The following is a 19,753-nucleotide window of genomic DNA, read 5'->3' on the forward strand; positions in this document are numbered from 1 at the left end:
CAATCTCTATGAGAGTAAGGGGAAGATGTTTACGGCGGGATGGGAGGTTGAGGCAAATTGCGTGGCTGCTGAATACACGCAGCCAGAAACCAGTGCGATTAGAAGAGCACAGCAGGAAGTGCTGCACATTAGAGAAGCTTTGAAAACCAGTTTCATGACTGGCCAGGGTACCATGTGACACTTCTGTTTGTTTCTCCTTGATGAAAACCCGCCCCCTTGGTTGACTCTAATTCCCTGTAAGCCACCCGTCCTCCCCACTTTGATCACAGCTTGCTTGCAAAGGAAATAAAGTCACTATCATTTAAAAAACATGTATTCTTTATTAATTGATTATAAAAATAGGGAGATAACTCACAAGGTAGCCCAGGTGGGATGTGGAAGGAGGGTAGAAGGAAGGAAAAGGCGACTTCAAAACTTGTTGAATGACAGCCTTCTGCTGCTTGGGTTGTCCACTGGGGTGGAGTGGTTGGGTGCCCGGAGCCTCTCCCCGCCTTCCCCACGTTCTGAGGCGTCTGAGTGAGGAAGCTATGGAACTTGGGGAGGAGGGAGGGCGATTAAACAGGAGCTGCAGCGGCAGTCTGTGATCCTGCTGCCGTTCCTGAACCTCCACCAGACGCCGGAGCATGTCCACTTGATCCCGCAGTAGCCCCAGCGTTGCCTCATGCCTCCTCTGATCTTCCTGCTGCCACCTCTTATCTCAAACGTCCTTCCAGTCCTCACGTTCATTGGCCGCTTTCCTGTACTGTGCTACTGTGTCCCTCTACACATTCTGCTGAGCACTGTCAGTGCCGGACGACTGCATGAGCTCAGAGAACATTTCATCGCACGTGCGTTTTTTTCGCCAGCTTATCTGAGATAGCCTTTAGGACGGAGGAGGGACGCTTGAAACATTTGCAGCTGCGGGAGGAAAAAAAGGGAGTGAAGTATTTAAAAGATACATTTTACAGAACAATGGTTATACTCTTTCACGGTGAACAACACTATTCACATTACATAGCACATGTGATTTTGGTACAAGGTCACATTTTGCATCTTATATTGAGTGCCTGCGGCTTTGTTGTTAGAGATCACACACGCAGTGCCAGGCAACAGAATTTGGCTTGCAGGCGGCCATGGTAAGCCATAGTCTTTCAGCTTCTGCAACCTTCATAACAGCAGCGCCCTCCTTTCCCATACCAAGCAAAGCCCGTTGAGTTGGCCTTTAAGTGCTGCAGTTTTCGTGTTAACATGCAGCAGCAGAAACCAAACTAACCCCCCCCCCCGCATCCAATTCTCCGGGATGATTTGATTTAACGTTACTAAATTTGACATAAACTCGTAATGTAGACCAGGCCTAAGAACAGGGCCTCAGACTGTCACTGTAAGAGAAGGCCTGTAAACCCACATAGACTGTGATTGTGATTCTTTCTTTTATACCTCTATAACTAGCTAAGTGATAAGAATACACCTAAATTCTTAAAATACAGGCCTTTGCAAACAGGCCTGAATATCTATATCCTAACAGTGCTTAGTCACTTTCACCTGTGTAATCAATTTCCCTTGTTTGTGCGGGAGATCTTCCATACAAAGGAGAGAGAAATATCTTTACAAAGAGGGAAGTGTGATTGTAAAGCCACAAAACTGGCCGGGTGCCTTCTGTAGACTGTCAACTCATTGGTGCAGGGAGTGTCGTTTTGGTCTGTGTTTGTACAGCCGATAGCAAACGGGGCCCTGGGACATGACTCCTAGGTGCTGCTGTAATACACATCATAAATAAATAACAACAAGCATAGGGGCAGAGGGAGGGGGTGAAACACTTCAACCCTGCCTTCTTTTTTCTTTTTTTTTAATTGAATAGGTTTCAGGTTGCCAGATTCCCTTTAACAATATTTTAAAGGGAATTATGAGGGCAGGGTCGCATTCTCAGCGCTGGTGCTGTAAACAGACACAACCTCGCTATAATTAGCCCAAGCTCTCAGAATACGCAGCTCACACGACCTCCAAACAAGGCTTTGCCCCAAACCCACATGGCCTTCCTGATCTCCAGGCAGAACTGAACAGCTCCTGCTGCTACAGAGTTCCCCAGCCAAGGCAGTGGTCACTTAATAACCTTGTAAGATGCCTGAGAAGAAAACATGATGTCCTAGAAGCATGACTGTCCTGTCAAAACACAAGCTTCGGGCTTAAAATGGATGGATAGGCTGCAGCTGGGTTTGGAAGGTAAAAAATCTGGAGGCAAGTGGGACAAAGTAAAGTCAGCTCAGTTCTATGTGTAATAAGCCTCCAGCTGCTGTAAAAAGAAAAGGAGTACTTGTGGCACCTTAGAGACTAACAAATTTATTTAAGCATAAGCTTTCGTGAGCTACAGCATCCGATGAAGTGAGCTGTAGCTCACAAAAGCTTATGATCAAATAAATTTGTTAGTCTCTAAGGTGCCACAAGTACTCCTTTTCTTTTTGCGAATACAGACTAACACGGCTGCTACTCTGAAACCTGTCATCAGCTGCTGTAAGAGGCTTTCAGCTGTGTTCTTATCAGCTAAGCAGCATAAGATCTGGTCAATTCTTGGTTGGGAGCCCTCCAAGGAAAATCCAGCAGGGAATGGAATTGGTAATTCAGTAGCCACCGGTCTTCCCTCTGAGTCAGTGCTCCAGCTTTGGGAGAACTCTGATAGTAGAATACCAGGGGTCAGATGTTCCTCTCTGATACACTTGGTACAGCCCTATTGATATTCATGGGATTGCGTCTGTATAACTCAAAGGACAATAGGGGCTTGCATTGCCAACACAAGGTACAAACATTGTCTGACCCTGACACCACCGCTGGGGAGATCAGTATCATTATCTTGGTGTTACAGATGGGGAAACCAAGATATGTTCAGTGAATTGTCCAAGGCCACATAACCTATTGGCAGCAGAGGCAGGACTAGGTCCTAGGAACTCCTAGCTCCAACCCCTGGGCTCATTCTGAATCTTCTTAGACCATGCAGGGTGTTGTGTTTTACAGTGTACTATATAACCAGAGTCCTGACCAACTGTTTGCTCATTAAAAATCAGATGGAATTTTTCATAGCAGGATGTGGGCTTCAGCCCTGGATTCCTGGCCAGAATTGAATCCCTCTACAGTTCTGTTACGTGCAGATCTGGGGTTTTAATTTGGGCCCCATCACTAGATGAGTCCTTGCCATTCTGGGATTTGGAATGTCCCCAGTCTTACAAGTGGCGCTCAGCCAGCCTGGCCTATTACAGCTCCTCCATTGATATCAGCTGCTCTACCATCTCTCCAGTTGGGGTGGCCCGATATCCTCCTTTGGGTGGTCGCTTCCCAGTGAGCCAGTGTAACGCCGACAAACCCCGGTCACCAGTGGGCAGTATCGAAGCGGGGACCCCTGGAGCTTACTGCATGAGCCTCTACAGCATGAGCTAAAAGCCAACTGGCTGTTAGCGAAGGCTGTAGAGCAGACTCATTTAATCTCTCTCTCTAATGGTCTTGGTGCCACTAGATGGGACAGAACACCACATCCAGGAGCTGTGTGGGTTACACCAGCATACATTGCGCCTGCTCCACTGGAGAGGAGATTCACGCTGAGCCCATGGAAAACTTGCTCCCCCAAATTGCGTGCGCTTATAGAAGAGCGAGGTGAGAGGTGATGACAGTGAGCAGAGGGGAATCCAATCCAGCCTGATGTGAGAGGCTGTTGTGCAGCCACCCAGTTAGTCCAGCTTAGGGACGTATTTAGCTAAGTGCCTCATTGGCACGCTTAGCATCACACTTAAGTCCATGCCTCTTCAGAGATGCCCATTCTATACCTCCATCTCCCCCGCTCCCTCACCCTGGGCACAGGCAAGTAAGCCATCAGGTGCCAGGGGGTTGAGACTTTTTTTAGTGCCCGGTGTAAGGGGAATTTTACCTTACTAGGGCCAGCAAGCAAACTCCAATCACACTTGGGTTAGACCGCAACAACCTTGCACGCTTGCAAGATCAAAGCAAATTATGTAGCTTGATACAGAATCATAGAATCATAGAATATCAGGGTTGGAAGGGACCTCAGGAGGTCATCTAGTCCAACCCCCTGCTCAAAGCAGGACCAATCCCCAACTAAATCTAGCAGGACCAAACCCCAACTAAAGCAGAACTGTCCTGAGACAGTGGCTCTGTGGCTTCACCTATAGTGACCTTGCTGTTGCATTCCCAGAGATTTTCCCTAAAGTTACGTAACAATGCAACCGCTTTTGAAAGAGAGAATCATATGATAGAAACTGAAGATGGACAAGAGCTACTAGATCATCTAGTCAACCGTCACAGGGATCAATGCAGAATTTTCTACTACAATAGTTATGTTCTATTAAACCCTCCATCAGTTACTCTCACTGTGTGTGCTTCAGGTGCTCTCTGGAGTTTTACCCAGTCTAGTTTTAAAGAGACACTAGCTGGTTAATTTAGGTCCTAGGATGAAGTTTTATAAAAAGGTTTAAATAAAATAACAATGAGACATTGTCTTTCTAGAGCACCTTCCATTTAAGGATCCAATCCCATGGAATTTACATGAACACATTCTGATTTCACAACACTCCTGTAAGGCAGGTAAATATCACCTCTATCTTACAAATTGGTGGGGGAAACAAGCACAGAGCAGCTAAGTGATTTGACCAAAATAAGACACCAAGTCAGTGGTAGAGCTGGATTAAAAATGCAGCTGTCTTTACTCCCTCCCAGGCTAGTGTTTTGACCATAAAAATAATGGAAATTTTGCCCCAAAATTTTTGTTTAAAAAAAAATCCTCTGAAAGCAGAGTTTTGTTTGGATAGAAATATTGCCTTGCTGTGTTTGCAACCCAAGCAGTGCAGCATTGTGCAAGGGGCAGAAAATGAAATGGGCTGAACAAAAGTGAAACTGTCTATTCAATTTTATTGTTCTGGTTGATAGAAATGAAAAAGCATCACAACAAATAACATCAATGGTAGAAAGTCAAATAGATTTTTAAAATTCTTTCACTGGTCATAAATCTTCGGTGGTATTAATATTTTAGAAAGGAAGTTCAAGTCTGGAGTAATAGGATTGTAATTCTCTGGGAGTTTTGCCTGAGATAGGACTGACGGATTTAGACCATGATTTTTAGTGTTGTTTTAAATAACCCAAGCGATGGAGCTCAAATGATCTCCTTTGGGAAATGACTGCACAGTCTAATCATTCTTATGGTTAGGCTGAATACTGGGAATTTTTTCTTAAGCTTACTGTGATTAACTTCACTCCATTACTGCAAGTAATATCCAAATCAACATATTGGCAGTTCCGCTAGAGATAAAGCTGAAAGTTACTTACTGTTTAAAAGACGGATTCTGAGTGCTTTAAAGCCACATGCTGACTCAGGTTGTCTTGAAATTTGCTATGCTCATGGGAGTGCAGGGTAGGGACAGTGGTCCAAATTTGGAGTCCTAATATCAAAGCAGCTTTGTCCTCTGGTTCACAAAGGTTTCCATGTGGACTCTGGGCTGACTTTCAGCTACGCACTCTGGTTTAATGGTTGTCCTGGATAATTCTATTTACAACTCCTGACCTCTCATGCAGCTGAGTATCTTCCAATCATATCCATTCAAACTGCAATTGAACTATAGGCACAGTGAGACAGTTAGTGTCTATATAGACAGCAGAGTGAGGGATAGTTTGGAAGAACTCCGAATTTACAACATTCCATTGTCTTTAGGGTTGATTATATCCAGATGGTCCATATTGCAACCTATGTTTAGAAGTGAACTAATATCTCAGGGCTAAGAGTGAATTCCTCTAATCCCCAGATGCCTTGCTCAAGCAGTCAGTAGTTTCAGAACGGTTCTTTATACATCTTGAGATTTCTTATTTTTGCATAAGAACAGCCATACTGGGTCAGACCTATGGTCTGTCAACCCCAATATCCTGTCTTCTGACAGTGGGCAATGCCAGGTGCTTCAGAGGGAATGAACAGAACAGGGCAATTATCAAGTGAGCCACCCCCTCTGGTTCACTCCCAATTTTTGGCAGTCAGGGGTATAGGGACACCCAGAGCATGGGGTTTTATCCCTAACCATCTTAGTTAATAGCCATTGGTGGACCTATCCTCCATGTACTTATCTCATTCTCATAACCTCGTTATAGTTTTGGCCTTCGAAACATCCCCTGGCAAGGAGTTCAACAGGTTGACAACGTGTTGTGTGAAGAAACACTTCCTTTTGTTTGTTTTAAACTTGCTGCCTATTAATTTCATTGGGTGACTTCTGGTTCTTGTGTTATGTGAAGGGGTAAATCACACGTCCTCATTCACTTTCTCCCCACCTCTCATGATTTTTTAGACCTCCAACAGATCCCCCTCTTAGTCGTCTCTTTTCCAAGTTAAGCAGTCCCAGTCTTTTTACTCTCTCCTCACATGGAAACGGTTCCCTACCCCTCCTCATTTGTGTTGCCCTTCTACCTTTTCCAATTCCAACAAAAAACAATTGAGATGGGGTGACCAGAGCTGCACGCAGTGTTCAACGTGTGGGCGTACCATGGATTTATAGAGTGGCATTATGATATTTATGGCCTTATTACCTATCCCTTTCCTAATGGTTCCTAAAATTCTGTTAGCTTTTTGATGGTCGCTGCACACTGAGTGGATGTTTTCAGGGAACTATCCACAGCAACTCCAAGATCTCTTTCTTGAATGCTAACACCTAAAGATCACATCATTTTATATGTATAGTTGGGATTGTTTTCCAATGTGCATTACTTTGCATTTATGGATATTGAATTTTATCTGCCATTTTGTTGCCCAGTCACCCAGTTTTGTGAGATCCCTTTATAACCAGGACGCTCTAGGCACCAGCAAAGCAAGCACATGCTTGGGACAGCACAATTCCAGGGATGGCATTCCAGCTACCTTTTTTTTTTTTTTTTTTGCTTGGGCAGTTGAGTTCTTGGAGCTTGGGGCAGCAAAAAACCTACAGCTGGCCCTGTCTATAACTCTCTGCAGTTTGCTTTGGATTTAATTAGCCTGAGTAATTTTGTATCATCTGTAAATTTTGCCACCTCCCTGTTTACCCCTTTTTCCAAATCATTTATGAATATGTTGAACAGCTCAGAGATCCTATTATTCTACCGCTGTCATGTAAATATCCTACCATTCCATCCTCTCTTGTGCTTACTTCACTGCTGTTGTTTATATTCTGGTAGCATTTAGGAATTCCAGTTGGAGATTGGGGTTCTGGTGTGCTAGGTGCTGTACAGACGAGACACGCCCCATCTCAGACAGTTGATGATCTAAGTGTCAGACAGAATGCAACAGGCAGAAGAAATGCAGATGGGGCAGGTTGGAAGGACAAGGTTACAATACAATGAATGGAGGTTCGCAGAAACGAGCAGAATTCCTCAGCCTAACTGATGCTAGAAAGAAGTTTTTTGGAGGCATCGCAGCAGGGGCAGAATGATCAGAAGAGCCAATCGTTTTTACTCTTATTGTATTACTGACGCGGCGCTCCTTGTGCATTAATATTAGGTACATTTTGAAAGCCTGCCAGGAGACAATGGCTGTTTTATTGGGTTGTGTCTTTTTCTTTTAAAATGTTAATGGGAAAAGAGTGCTCCAAAAAGTTGCCAGCCAGGGAGTGAAATCTTCAGAAGTGTAGCATAGACAGCAACAGCTATCCCCTGTTAATGTGCTTCACGTAAGCTCCAGTTACTGAGCACAATACAGGGGTAAGTAGGTTGTATGTAATGTCCTGTGCTATACAGGAAGTCAGAATAAATGACCTAATGGTCCCCTTTGGCCTGAAACTCTGTTAATCTAACCATGGGAAGGGAATTCCTTCTCTATGCTCCTTCAGTCTTCAGCCTTTCTGCTGTGGTTACCATTAAAGATTGTTCTATGTGCAAAGAGTTTGGCAATTCTCAATATAGGTCCAAGTGGACAAGTATCTATGCGACAAGAAAACATCCCCCACACTTGGTACATTTTTTGTCTGTGTCATCAAAGAGGACAAATGGGCCACAGAGAATGAATTACCTTCTGCCCCTTACAACTAGCTAGTTCTCTTCAGGACAGGGCTGGGATATATTGGCAGGGCAGTCTGGTGAAGCTTGGATTGCTACTTCCAGTTCTGTGTCTGTTCTGGGGGGTCAAGAAAAGACTTTGTTCTTCCAGACTGCCACTCTGACACCTTCATGAAAGCCAAAACCGCTTTTAAAGAATCTGATGCTGGCTTGCACTGCCGCTCCCCACCTGGAACTGTGATGTGGTGTAAGCGAGGCTCTGTATCTGGATTGACTACGGAATCAGACTCCAAAACATTTCATCTTCTGCTATCGGTCTGTGGCTAGAATAACTGAGATAAATCTAAGTGCAGCATTCTGTGCACGCACATTGTCTAGGACAGTGGCCTTCAGATAGGGAACTTCAACATCTTCTATCTTGATTTGAGTGCTTTCAAGGATGTTGATGGGTGGTTGTTTTGTTTTTGTTCCCCCCTCCCCATTTGTTACATACTTTAGCAAAACTGTAACAGCCCCTTGCTTAGATCCCTCAAGCATGGTGTGCAGCTGTTGGGGGAAAAGGGGGGACTGAGGAATCCACACAACCACTGGATCATTGTCATAAGTTCGGGGCTATGTCCCACGTCTTCCTCAGCCTTCCTGTGGGATCTTGGACCAATCACTGAGGCCCCTCAGTCACTGGCCTGATGCTCAGAAGTGCTGAGCTGATTTTGAGGAGAGTTTCCGGAATCTGGACAGTTTGTAGGGTCAGGGACCCCAGCATGCCAGTAACATAAACCCTTCCCACAAATGGTGGGACCAGGGATGACCAGCTAAGCTCTTAATGAACCCAGGCTCCTAGAGGAAAACACCTATAGACCAGCCAATGACAACTTCTCGGGGGGATTCCACGTAGGGAGACCATACATCCCGTTTTGGCCAGGACAGTCCCCGTTTTTAAGCCCTGTCCTAACTTTTTTGGCAAAACTGAGCATTTGTCCTGTTTGCTTTTGACAACTTGATCAGCGACACCAGCCCCAGCTGTGTGGCGGAGGCAGGGCTTGGGCCAGCATTGCGCGGAAGGGGGCCTCAGGCTAGCCCCACGCGATGTCCTGTTTTCCCTTGGGGAAATACTGTCACCCTAATTCCACAGCATAACCAGCCACGGGACCTGTGGCATTGCTCAATGCTGTGCCCTCTCGTTCCTAGTGGAACAGATTCGGGGGAAGCTTGCATAGCAGCGTTCTTGTAGCTATAGGCTGGAGGCAGGAGGAGATGCAGGGAGGGAAAACGGACAGAGAAAAGAAAGCATCCTGCTTTCAAGGCTTATTTGTAACACCCGCAGTTCCCAGCATGCTTCACTCCCCTGAAAGGAACCAAACCCTGAGCTCCTGGGTGAGATTTCATTCAGACCTTACTCAGATGAAGCTCACTGACTTCACTTCCTAGGGACGGAGCAGGTGAGACCTGTGGATGTGGCCCCAAGCGAATAAGGGAATAATCGTGAGTCACCTTGCAGCAGCTGATATCTGGGCTGTAACTGAATGGACAGCTACAACAACACTGCAAACTTCCTGTCTGAGTCAGTGGCGGGAGGGAGATAATGGGTCTCTGAGCCATAACGCTGATAAGCTCTGGGACTGTGAGGGGAAACAAATGTTGGTTCAACTGTCTGTTTGTTGCTATTCCCCACCCACCTGATTATGCCCTTCCTGATAGCCTTGCTGCAGCACGTGGACTACTCTGTATGGTCTAAAGCCATTGATTTACCCGCGGGTGATGTGCCATCTGTAATTCAGTACGCTCATCACTTACCGCAAGTGCTTCTTCTAGCCACTACCTTCTGCCTGATCCTTCCCCTGCTCCACACGGGGCACCCCATCCACAACCAGCACAGCACCGATGAAGTGAGCTGTAACTCATGAAAGCTTATGCTCAAATAAATGGGTTAGTCTCTAAGGTGCCACAAGTCTTCCTTTTCTTTTTGCGGATACAGACTAATACGGCTGCTACTCTGAAACCAGTGTTACTCTGGGAGTTTCCCTCCATCATATGGAGCCTGTGCACCACCAGAGTCCGATCAGGGCCAAGTGAAAAGAGTACCAGGATGACGCACAGTAAAGAATCAGTTGTCTGCCCTTCCTATGTCCATCTTTTTCTCTCATATACAAAGCAGTGGAACTGGTGCTCTAACTCTATCCAGGGCTTAAATTCTCATACAGTATTTCCCGGAGCCCCCACCGCATTCAGGGCGCCAGGCTTCAGCTGCAGGGCACCAGAGCTTGGGGCTTCAGCTCTGCAAGTTTGAAAATATTTACTGGAGCTCCGCTCTGGCCAGCTCCAGCTGAATTTAAGCCCTGACTCTATCCTTCCGCTCGAAGCACAAGCCTTTGTCCCTGGAGCTATAACAATCACTCTAGGGAGCTGAGACCAGTATCAGGTCTGTTATCCTCTCAGTGGCCCATCCCCTAGAAGACAGCCTCATTCACTCATTCACATGAGAGCACATGGCTCCAGCTTACACCAACTTATTTTGACTCTAGTTAATTTTTGTCCCTACCTCTTCTCTTTCCTAGCGCTCTGTTCTCCGTCCTCTCTCACGCTCCACTCTGCCCACTCCAGAGGGAGCATGTTCCAGCTGACAAGACTGGACTCCAGAGACTTTCGGTTTCACTTTTTTTCCCCCCTGCTGGCTCATGCAGTAGTGCAGCAAAGTAGAAAATAAAGTATGTCATGATAGAAGAGATGCACTGTCCTGCCTGACTCCCCCGTTGGTATCAGAAGGTGGGAAGGGAATGCTTTAATTATCTTTTTGGGGGTGGAAGAGCAATCACTAATATTTGGTGTGCAGAAGTGACGAGCTGATAACTATTTGCTAGTGAATATGTTCGTAATGGGATTCCATCATTTGGGGACAGTACAAGAAGTATACAATCCAGATGAGACAGCAGTATGTGCTGGAGCTAGGCATGTAAAGATAAATGACAGGAAGGACCAACGTCCAGTGTTGCCCATCCCTGCTAAATTACAGGAAGTTGACTCTGTGTAATGTACCCGTTTGATCTGACCAAGCGATCCCTGCTCTGAAAGAAGACAGAAAACCCCAAAAAGTTCCTGCCAATAGCACTTAGAGGAAAATTCCTTCCCATGGCCAAATCTGGCATTCAGGTCCACCCTGCAGGTGAGTGCAGCCCTGTAACATGCAAGTCTCACTGAACTCAATGGAGCTGGGGTTTGCTCAGCGCTTTTCAGGATCAGGTGCCAGGGGAGCAACAACCCCTGTGGCCAAGTGTCTGACTCCACTTATTCCCTGAGGTTTTTTTCCCCCCATTGAATCCTGTTTAAACTCTTCAATTCTCTGTGAGCTTGTGCCATGGCTAACAGCACACCACCTGCAATTGGAAAGGAAGAATTTGCCACATTTAGGATTGGTATGAGGCCCACATCCTAAAAACACTCTCAGACAGTTTAGACCAGCAAAAGAGGCAAATTCCACAAGGCAGAGCTGTTCCTTGAGCCAGCAGCTCCCAGATGTTTAATTACAGAGACTGTGACAGATATGGCAATTTACTGCCATATTCTTAAAATACCTTATTGAATTAAGCTTAAGTATCTTTGGTGTCCATTGTATTAAATGACTGGTTTATGTATAATTGCAGGCCAGGAGCATATGGAACCTCTCCAGGGGGAGATGTGAGACATAGGGGTTCCCTGGACCATACTGAGCAATGTACCAGACAAGAATGGATTTTGGAACAAAAAGTCTTAAGTAGTTTTCTTAGGTAATGTCTATGGGAAGGTGAATAAAAATTCCCCACCTCCAGTTATGCAAAAACCCAGCCTTTTCAAACAAGGCCCTGAGGAGTGGGCCTTTGTCTGCTGACCCCGTTACGTGGGCCCAAGATCAAAGGCCCAAGCAGTACAAAGGAAAGACTGAACTGTTCATGGTGGTTCTGGTTCTGAATCTGAGACAGTTCTGAACTTTTAACCATGGGGAAAACCCAGTTGTGGACTGGTCTGATGACAGTTTGAAGGACTGACACCTACCAGAGCCTGAGGTTGGAGGTGGGGTGCACTCTGGTAAGCTTTTTAGAACGTGTGAGGGTTCTTTGACTGTTTTTAGTACATTTTCTCTGTACTGCTTTCCCCTTAAGAATAAATGTGCTTGCTTAGAAAGAGCTGTGTGGTAACGGATAACGCTAGGATGGGTAAAGTGGGGAAGCAACTAGGCTGAAACCAGAGTGGGTAGGTGGCAGTGCGGCAAGGCTCCAAGAAGAATGCCGTTCAATAATCCAGGCCTGAGGTGACAGTGCTATGAATAAGTAGTGTGATATGGTCTGGGTCAAGGAAAAAGTGCTCTTGGCCATCCAGGACAACTGGGATTCTGGGAATAGTTGGAGACACACGAGCACACACGCAAATGGAAAACTTCTTGGACAAAGGCTGGGGAACTCAATAACAGGGACGGGGATACCCTCAAGATTACAACCAACAGCTGCTCCTCCAGCCCCATCAAACCACTAGCAACATCTCTGTTGGGTCTGGATTGAGCCTCAGCCAGCAAACTATCACCTAAATCTTAATCTCAGCCAAGCCCTGGGAAAACACCAGCCGGGTGTGACGAAAGCACAACCGGGCTGTGTGTCATCTGCACAGTAATAATGCTGCAGCTCTGATCTCACCATGAGCCATTGTCCCACTTCACCCCCTGAGCCCTATCAAAGAGGGAAGAGTGGAACCATCAAGGGACTCTGCCTACCCCAGCGAGGGACGTCAGAAAGGTCAGCAAAGCCGCACAGGAAGCAGCATCAGAGGCTGCTCTGGACAATTCTGGAGGATCAAGATCAGAACTCTCCCTTCCAAATCCAGGCCTCAAAGCCAGCTGAGAAATATAAAGACTCCAGAGCTGCCTTTCCACCACAACTTAATAACCTTCTTCTAAAAAGGCAAGATTAGAGACAGAGCAAGGACTGGTGAGAGCCAGTGACACGGCTTCCTGAAAGCAAGGATGATCCACAAGCACTATGTTGGATTTTGGAGACATAGGTTCAAGCTTCTGCCCTGCCACAGGCTTCCTGAGTGAGAGTGGGCAAGTCACTTACTCTCTGTGCCTCAGTTTCCCATCACTTCAATGGGGATAACCGCACTGCTTGACCTCACAGCAGTATTGTGCGGTAAATACACTGAAAATTGTGAGGTGCTCAGATAGTCTGGTAATAGGGGCCATGTACGTACCGTAGACAGTAAGGACTGCTCATTTGAGGGAATAAATTACCATACCTTCTCACATAGAAATGTCCATCTCGGCCTTTCCTGTCACTAGCCACGAGGCATTTGCATCCAACTTGCAGGTGGTGAGCACAAAGCGCCCCGTCCTCTGTGACTGAAACTAGTTTGAATGCCGCCAAAGATGTTACAGCTGCCTTCACTACAGCAATCAGCCCTGTCTGGATCCAACAGACCCATCTGCAGAGACTGCGGAAGATTCCTCATGGCATGTGGGATGGGAGAGGATTCACCAGGATGCTGACAACTCAGGGTAGCTCCACTGGAGAGGACTTTGCAGACACAGTGGTGGAGAAGTAAGATTTTTTCCCCTACGTCAGTGCAGCAAAATAGAGTTTTTCAAATTCTGTGCCACAGCTGACCAGAGTCAGTGCATGATTCCCACCAGCCATGTGCTAATCTCCACATAGCTCATTGTACGTGCAGTATGTTCTGTACAGTGTACAGCTGTTGCCTGTTCCCTTTTTAGCCTGGGATCATCCCACTTGTAACTCAGTAATTGGGGGTCACAGCGTGTTAAAGGGTCCCAGAATGACTTTCAAGGTTGCCCAACGCTGTCATGTTCAGAATGGTTCCGAATCCAAACCTGGATTAGGATCAGAATTTCACAATTGATCTTATTTTTTCCCCCAGTATTGCCCATAGTGTGATAAATGCTTCCCACACAAAACAGCTCCATCTTTAAAATGGGTCAGATCTGAACTTTGGAATGTCCAAAACCCAGATCAGAACTGAGGAGCATGGCGCTATCTCTAGGCACAAAACAGGCAAGTTACCGTGAAGTGAACAAGGCGTGTGAGGACTTTGTGGCACAATAGTCCATGAAGGAAGTATCCATCAGAGATATCAGTACAATGCGGTTTTTATCTCCCTTCTCACGTTGACATGTTTGCCCACTTCTAAAGTTTGGGAGAGTGTTGGATTACCAGCTTGTGAGCACCAGTCTGTCTGCCCACCCCAGCCTCAGCATGGGTCACAGAGCAGAAAGGGAACCAGAAGCAGGCAGGGGGCCTGGTGCTGGAACATGGGCAGGGCCACACCAAGCTGTTTGGGGAGGCTCAGCCTCTCCTGGCCTATGATACCCGTCACCCATGGTCTCCTCTAAAAGACCCCTTCCATAGCAGGCTGCATGGAAATAAATTTATCTACCTCAGAGACAAAGGGCTCAGTTAACCCTGCCAGGATTTGAACCTGAAGGAGTCTAAGCAACCTAAAACTGACACTTAAACCGCTAAGTTAGCCACTTTATCAAGCAAGCACATTCACCCACCCCAACTATGAAAGTAATCCTCTCTTCTTCTTCTTTTAAATGTCTCCCCGCATATCCAATGCGGGCAGTTCAATTTTAAAACTGAAGTTTGTTGCTGTGCATTTACAATCCTACTGATCAGGGAGATCCCTAAAAGAAATCATTAACAGGTTTTTACAGAGGAAGATAGTTTGGGAGCGGGGGAGTATCTCATGGAGCAGAGAAAGGTGATGGGAATACATACAGTGGAGGCAAATGGGGGAAGGAACAGCGAAGGAATTCATATTTTAGAAATCCTAGAAGCTCGTATTACTCATAAGCCTTCCTTGCTGCTCCATTTATCAACCAAGATAAACACTAGCGCCACAAAGCTTCACTGTTGAACCAGAGAGAGGATGTATCTGACAAGCAATTCCCAAACAGCCAGGCACTCCCAAGGATATCACATAACATCCCCCTTACGTCATCCAAGGAGCAGAGCCAGACCAACTGGGTTACATTACTTCTTTTGCCTGCTGCACATGGCAACAGCCAGTAGAGATGTGGCAGGGCCCATTTCGCCCACTGTCCTTTCAATTGGAGCCCTGCTCAAAACTCCACTCACTTTATAAAGTGCACACGGGACTATGACTGTGTTGGGCTTTTGCAGTACATATCTCAAAGCACTTTGCAAGCAGGAATGGGAGCTCACAGAAGTGAGATGGAACAAGGCTGTGAGCTCACCTAGTCTCACTCCCTGCTAATGCAGAATTGTTCCCTTTCTTGATATTCAGTTTACACTTCCCCATTATTACTGATTGGTAGTAGCGCCTAGGAGCCCCAGTCATGACCAGAACCCCATTGTGCTAGGTGCTGCACAAACACACCACACACAAAAAACAGTCCCTGCCTTAAATTCATTATATTAGACCCAGCTGTCTGTGTCATCCCAGTTCCGCTCCCTCCTTGGAATGACCATCACCATTTTACAGAATAGGGAACTGAGTACCACTGAGTAGCCAAAGGTCACAGAAGTCTGTAGCAGAAGTGGGAACAAACCTGTCTCCTCATCCTTTGCCTTAGCACCAAGTCTGACCAGCCCCTCCCTGATTTCTGTATGTATATCCAGTATTTGACACTCTATGGGTTAATTTCTGCCCTCCCACCCGGTACATCATGCAATTCTGCTTGACTTCAGTTGGATGCACATATCTGTGAACAAAACTGGATCTTTACTAAAACAATAATAGTTCTCACATTATCTTGCACTTACAGAGAACTTTTTATTGCAAAGGACTCCTGCGCTCTCTACAAGCTTCACAGATGGGAATCACTGGGCAGGAATGCAGCGTCTGTTTAATATCATGCAACACTTCACTGTAGTGTGGGACAGGCAGTGGGAAGGAAACAGTGTATACAGCTGAAACTGTAAGTGGTATTTCAGGAGCAGTAGGCAATAAACAATTGCCCACACTGGGCTTTGGCCAGGACATTTTGGTCAATGATACTATTCCCAGGGGATCTTTAGTAACCACGTAGTCAGCGCCTTGGTTGTCCATCTCATCCAAAATAGAATCCCCAATTTACCAGCCCTCTGCAAAGGTATCAATGTCACTGGCTGCTCTGAGGGAGGGAGTCAGTATGGTTATTTCCTACAGCACTCTGAGTCTTCTATGCGATCCAAGTACTGACCAGACAGGAGACTGTTTAGCTCCTGAGGTGCCTCGTCCCTACCTGGGAGAGGCTGTTTCTGTAGGAGCAGCAGAAAGGATTAACCCCCTTGGACCAGCTACATCCTGGATATTTTCCCTGAACCTGCTAGTAATAGTTAGGGGTTGTGTGATGTGGACCCATGTCCCCAGTGGACATCTTGAGATTGCTAGGTCATTTTACCGAAGAGGTCCCCTAAACGGCTCTCAGATCGTAACACCGTCCAGCCACTGCCAAGTGAGTATAGCTTTAAAGGGACCATCCTGAGCTAACAGGTGCTGGGGTCCCCTGATAATGGATCTGTGCCCTGCAAACAGACACCACTATCATATAAACCATATAAACTTTCAGGATCTGAAAGCTGAATTCTGGACCTGGGCATTTGTGTACACACACATGCCCCTGAAACAGCTAATCCCCCTACAGATCCTGTTCCATTTGCAGCCCTCTCTTTATGGATTTTGATTTCTATCCACTTTGCTCAAGTTGAGCTATCTACCCAGACCACATCCACTCTAGGCGTAGACTTTTCCATAGGACTTTGGGACCCCTGAAGTCCTGTAGCTATAACATCCACTTGCAAAACTGCAAGTTGCTTATAGTGATGTACTTAAAGGCTCACGTCTGAGAGGTGAAGTTGGCAGTAGCTGAGGACAATCAGAAGCTTGCTGGATTGGTCCCTTCTTCCAACATGATCTGCAAAAGGAGATAGATACAGGATGAATCTATTACAAGGCAAATATTTGGGGGGGGTGAGGGGCGAAGGAGGATTGCATCAAGCTGTGAACTCCATGCTGACACCTGGAACAAAGATGTATCTGTTGTGCCCCATGGCCTTGGTCTCAGGGATTTAAAACGCATGTGTTTATGTTTTGGTTTCCTTGGGTTAGGCTGAGTACATGGAGTGGTGGTTTCTTTCTGAGCTGTGACTGGAGCAGAGTTAGCCCTTTGTTAAACATCACCCCATCCTTCCATGCAAGCATCTTAAACACTCACTAAGCCCCAACACCCCGTCACTATTTACAGAAGGGGAAATGGAGGCACAGAGCAGGTTAAGTGACCTGCCACAAGGTAAGTCACTGGCAGAGCCAATCATAGAACCCCGGAGTCATGACTCACACTCTTCTGCTGGCCACCAGCCACGGTTCCCTCCCTCATCCCTTTGTGGTTAACCCTTTCTGTCCACAATCGGACAGCTTGTGTGTTGGAGGCAGAAGCAGAACGTTCTGGGGCTGCTCTCCCCACACTCCTCTGTTTGGAGAGCCAAGTGTGTATGTGGCTTAAATGAAAACAGGGAGAGGGAGTCATTTCCTCAGGAGGAGGATTTAGAAAAAAAACTAAGAGCAGGCACGGGAGCCACAGCTGTGGGACTGTTGTCCAGAACATGCAGTCCTGGAAACAGGGGAGAAACAGTTCGGGCGGAACTAATTAGGCCAAGATTTAAAAACTAGGAAAGGCCAAAGGAGGCTCCTGAGTCCATATTTCAACATGTAAATAAGTGACCTCATTTGCAAAAAGCCCTGAGCTCCTACCAGCAAACACTGCCACCATGGGCCTTTGCAAGCAATTTCAATGCTGGTTAGCAGGAGGAGTGTCTGTCCTCCAGCATTTCACATGCTATTACGTCCTATCACTTCTAAGCATGACGAGGCAATACGGCACGAAAAACGTGGCACATGGTGACCCCGAGTTACAATCTTAGGCATTAGAGAGGGGTGAGAGGGTCCATCTCCCTGCTAGGGATGGCTTCAAACAGGAGACTGAGCCACAAAGCTACCCTGCTCCCAGCATGAACCATGCCAAGCTCCCCACAAGATGAGAGTGACATGATCAGAAGCCACAATGATGGGCACAGCACAAGACCCTCGCTAAATGGATAAATAACAAAGGAACTCGAGAATTGCCAGCAGATGGAGGGAATTGATTGTTCCCCTCTATTTGGCACTGCTGAGGCCACACCTGGACTATTGGGTCCAGTTTTGGTTCCCCCACTACAGAAGGGATGTGGACAAATTGGAGAGAGTCCAGTGGAGAGCAACGAAAATGATTAGGGGGCTGAGGCACATGACTTACGAGGAGAGGCTGAGGTAACTGGGGTTATTTAGTCTGCAGAAGAGAAGAGTGAGGGGGGATTTGATAGCAGCCTTCAACTACCTGAAGGGGGATTCCAAAGAGGATGGGTCTCGACTGTTCTCAGCGGTGGCAGATGACAGAACAAGAAACAATGGTCTCAAGTTGCAGTGGGGGAGGTCTAGGCTGGATATTAGGAAACACTACTTCACTAGGAGGGTGGTGAAGCACTGGAATGGGTTACCTAGGAAGGTGGGGGAATCTCCATCCTGAGAGGTTTTAAGGCCTGGCTTGACAAAGCCCTGGTGGGGATGATTTAGTTGGGGATTGGTCCTGCTTTGAGCAGGTGATTGGACTAGATGACCTCCTGAGGTCTCTTCCAACCCTAATCTTCTATGATTCTATGAATGGGTATGGATTTGAACAGCCCTAGATAAACAGTGGGAGGAGAAAGAAAAGGAGTACTTGTGGCACCTTAGAGACTAACAAATTTATTAGAGCATAAGCTTTCGTGAGCTACAGCTCACTTCAAGTGAGCTGTAGCTCACGAAAGCTTATGCTCTAATAAATTTGTTAGTCTCTAAGGTGCCACAAGTACTCCTTTTCTTTTTGCGAATACAGACTAACACGGCTGCTACTCTGAAACCAGTGGGAGGAGAGGAACAAAATGGAAAATAACTGACTCCTAAACACAATGCTCCCAAAATACCGGCCAGATTGTTTTCACACACACACACACGTACTATCAGTTTTTTTAAATAATCAATTAGTCAAATGATCTGGTGGAGACAAAGTGGGTGAGGTAATATCTTTTATTGGACCAATTTTAGTTGGTGAGAGAGACAAGCTTTCAAGCTACACAGATCTCTTCTTCAGGTCTGGGAAACTAACAAAGTGTCATTGTTAAATACAAAATTCCTTCTGGACTATTCTTGAATTCTCATGTTTGAGCAAAAAATATAATTGTTACTCTATGGTACTATCATTTTAGATGCAGTTGTGATAAAAAAAATAAATAGCTGAAATAGGCAGATCTTCCTTTTATAATTTCACCTTTAAAGTAGTACTGTCAGTGAATGCAATGAGTAATGCTAAATGAGCAGGATGGTAATAATAATTAAATAACTGCATTGACTTATTTTGTTTAGGAGAATCCATCCTCAACCATCACAGGGTCCCCGCAGGCTTTCTCCCTCTTGAGCCTGTGCCCTGTGTTTAGGCTGGTATAATAAAGACTCTTCCACATCTTCTTTTGCTGGATCACCCAAGTGTCTTTATTTACAGTGTTTGTGCAGTTCTCAGATTCCCCAACAGCTAGTGGCCCACAGACCATCCCTAGGGTCTCCTGGCTTTTGCGGCTTCCTTCTTTGGTAAGGAGACAGAGATACCACCCTCCTATCTCCTCCCAGGCTAGCCTCCCCATTGAGTTTTGCCCAGGGCTTTTATAGCCATCTCATGCCTCAGCCCAGCTGTCCGCATTTAGCTCAGCATGTTCTTCTG

At 46.2% G+C, this 19,753-nt stretch overlaps 1 long non-coding RNA gene across 4 annotated transcripts in view; it reads right to left on the bottom strand.

Annotated features, from left to right (window-relative positions):
- LOC122459757 overlaps positions 1–19,753 on the bottom strand; it is a 57,594-nt gene that overhangs the window by 18,408 nt on the left and 19,433 nt on the right. For 2 of the 4 annotated variants that reach the window (XR_006280641.1, XR_006280638.1), the window contains exon 3: positions 866–897. The exons of 1 other annotated variant lie outside the window; for it this stretch is intronic. This is a non-coding gene — a long non-coding RNA (uncharacterized LOC122459757). Of the gene's footprint in view, positions 1–865; positions 898–15,736; positions 16,880–19,753 lie in introns of those variants that run through there. One more of the 4 variants, XR_006280636.1, reaches the window with a different exon arrangement.

Source organism: Dermochelys coriacea, chromosome 4 (genome assembly GCF_009764565.3).
Source record: "Dermochelys coriacea isolate rDerCor1 chromosome 4, rDerCor1.pri.v4, whole genome shotgun sequence".
Classification (NCBI taxonomy): Eukaryota; Metazoa; Chordata; order Testudines; family Dermochelyidae; genus Dermochelys; species Dermochelys coriacea.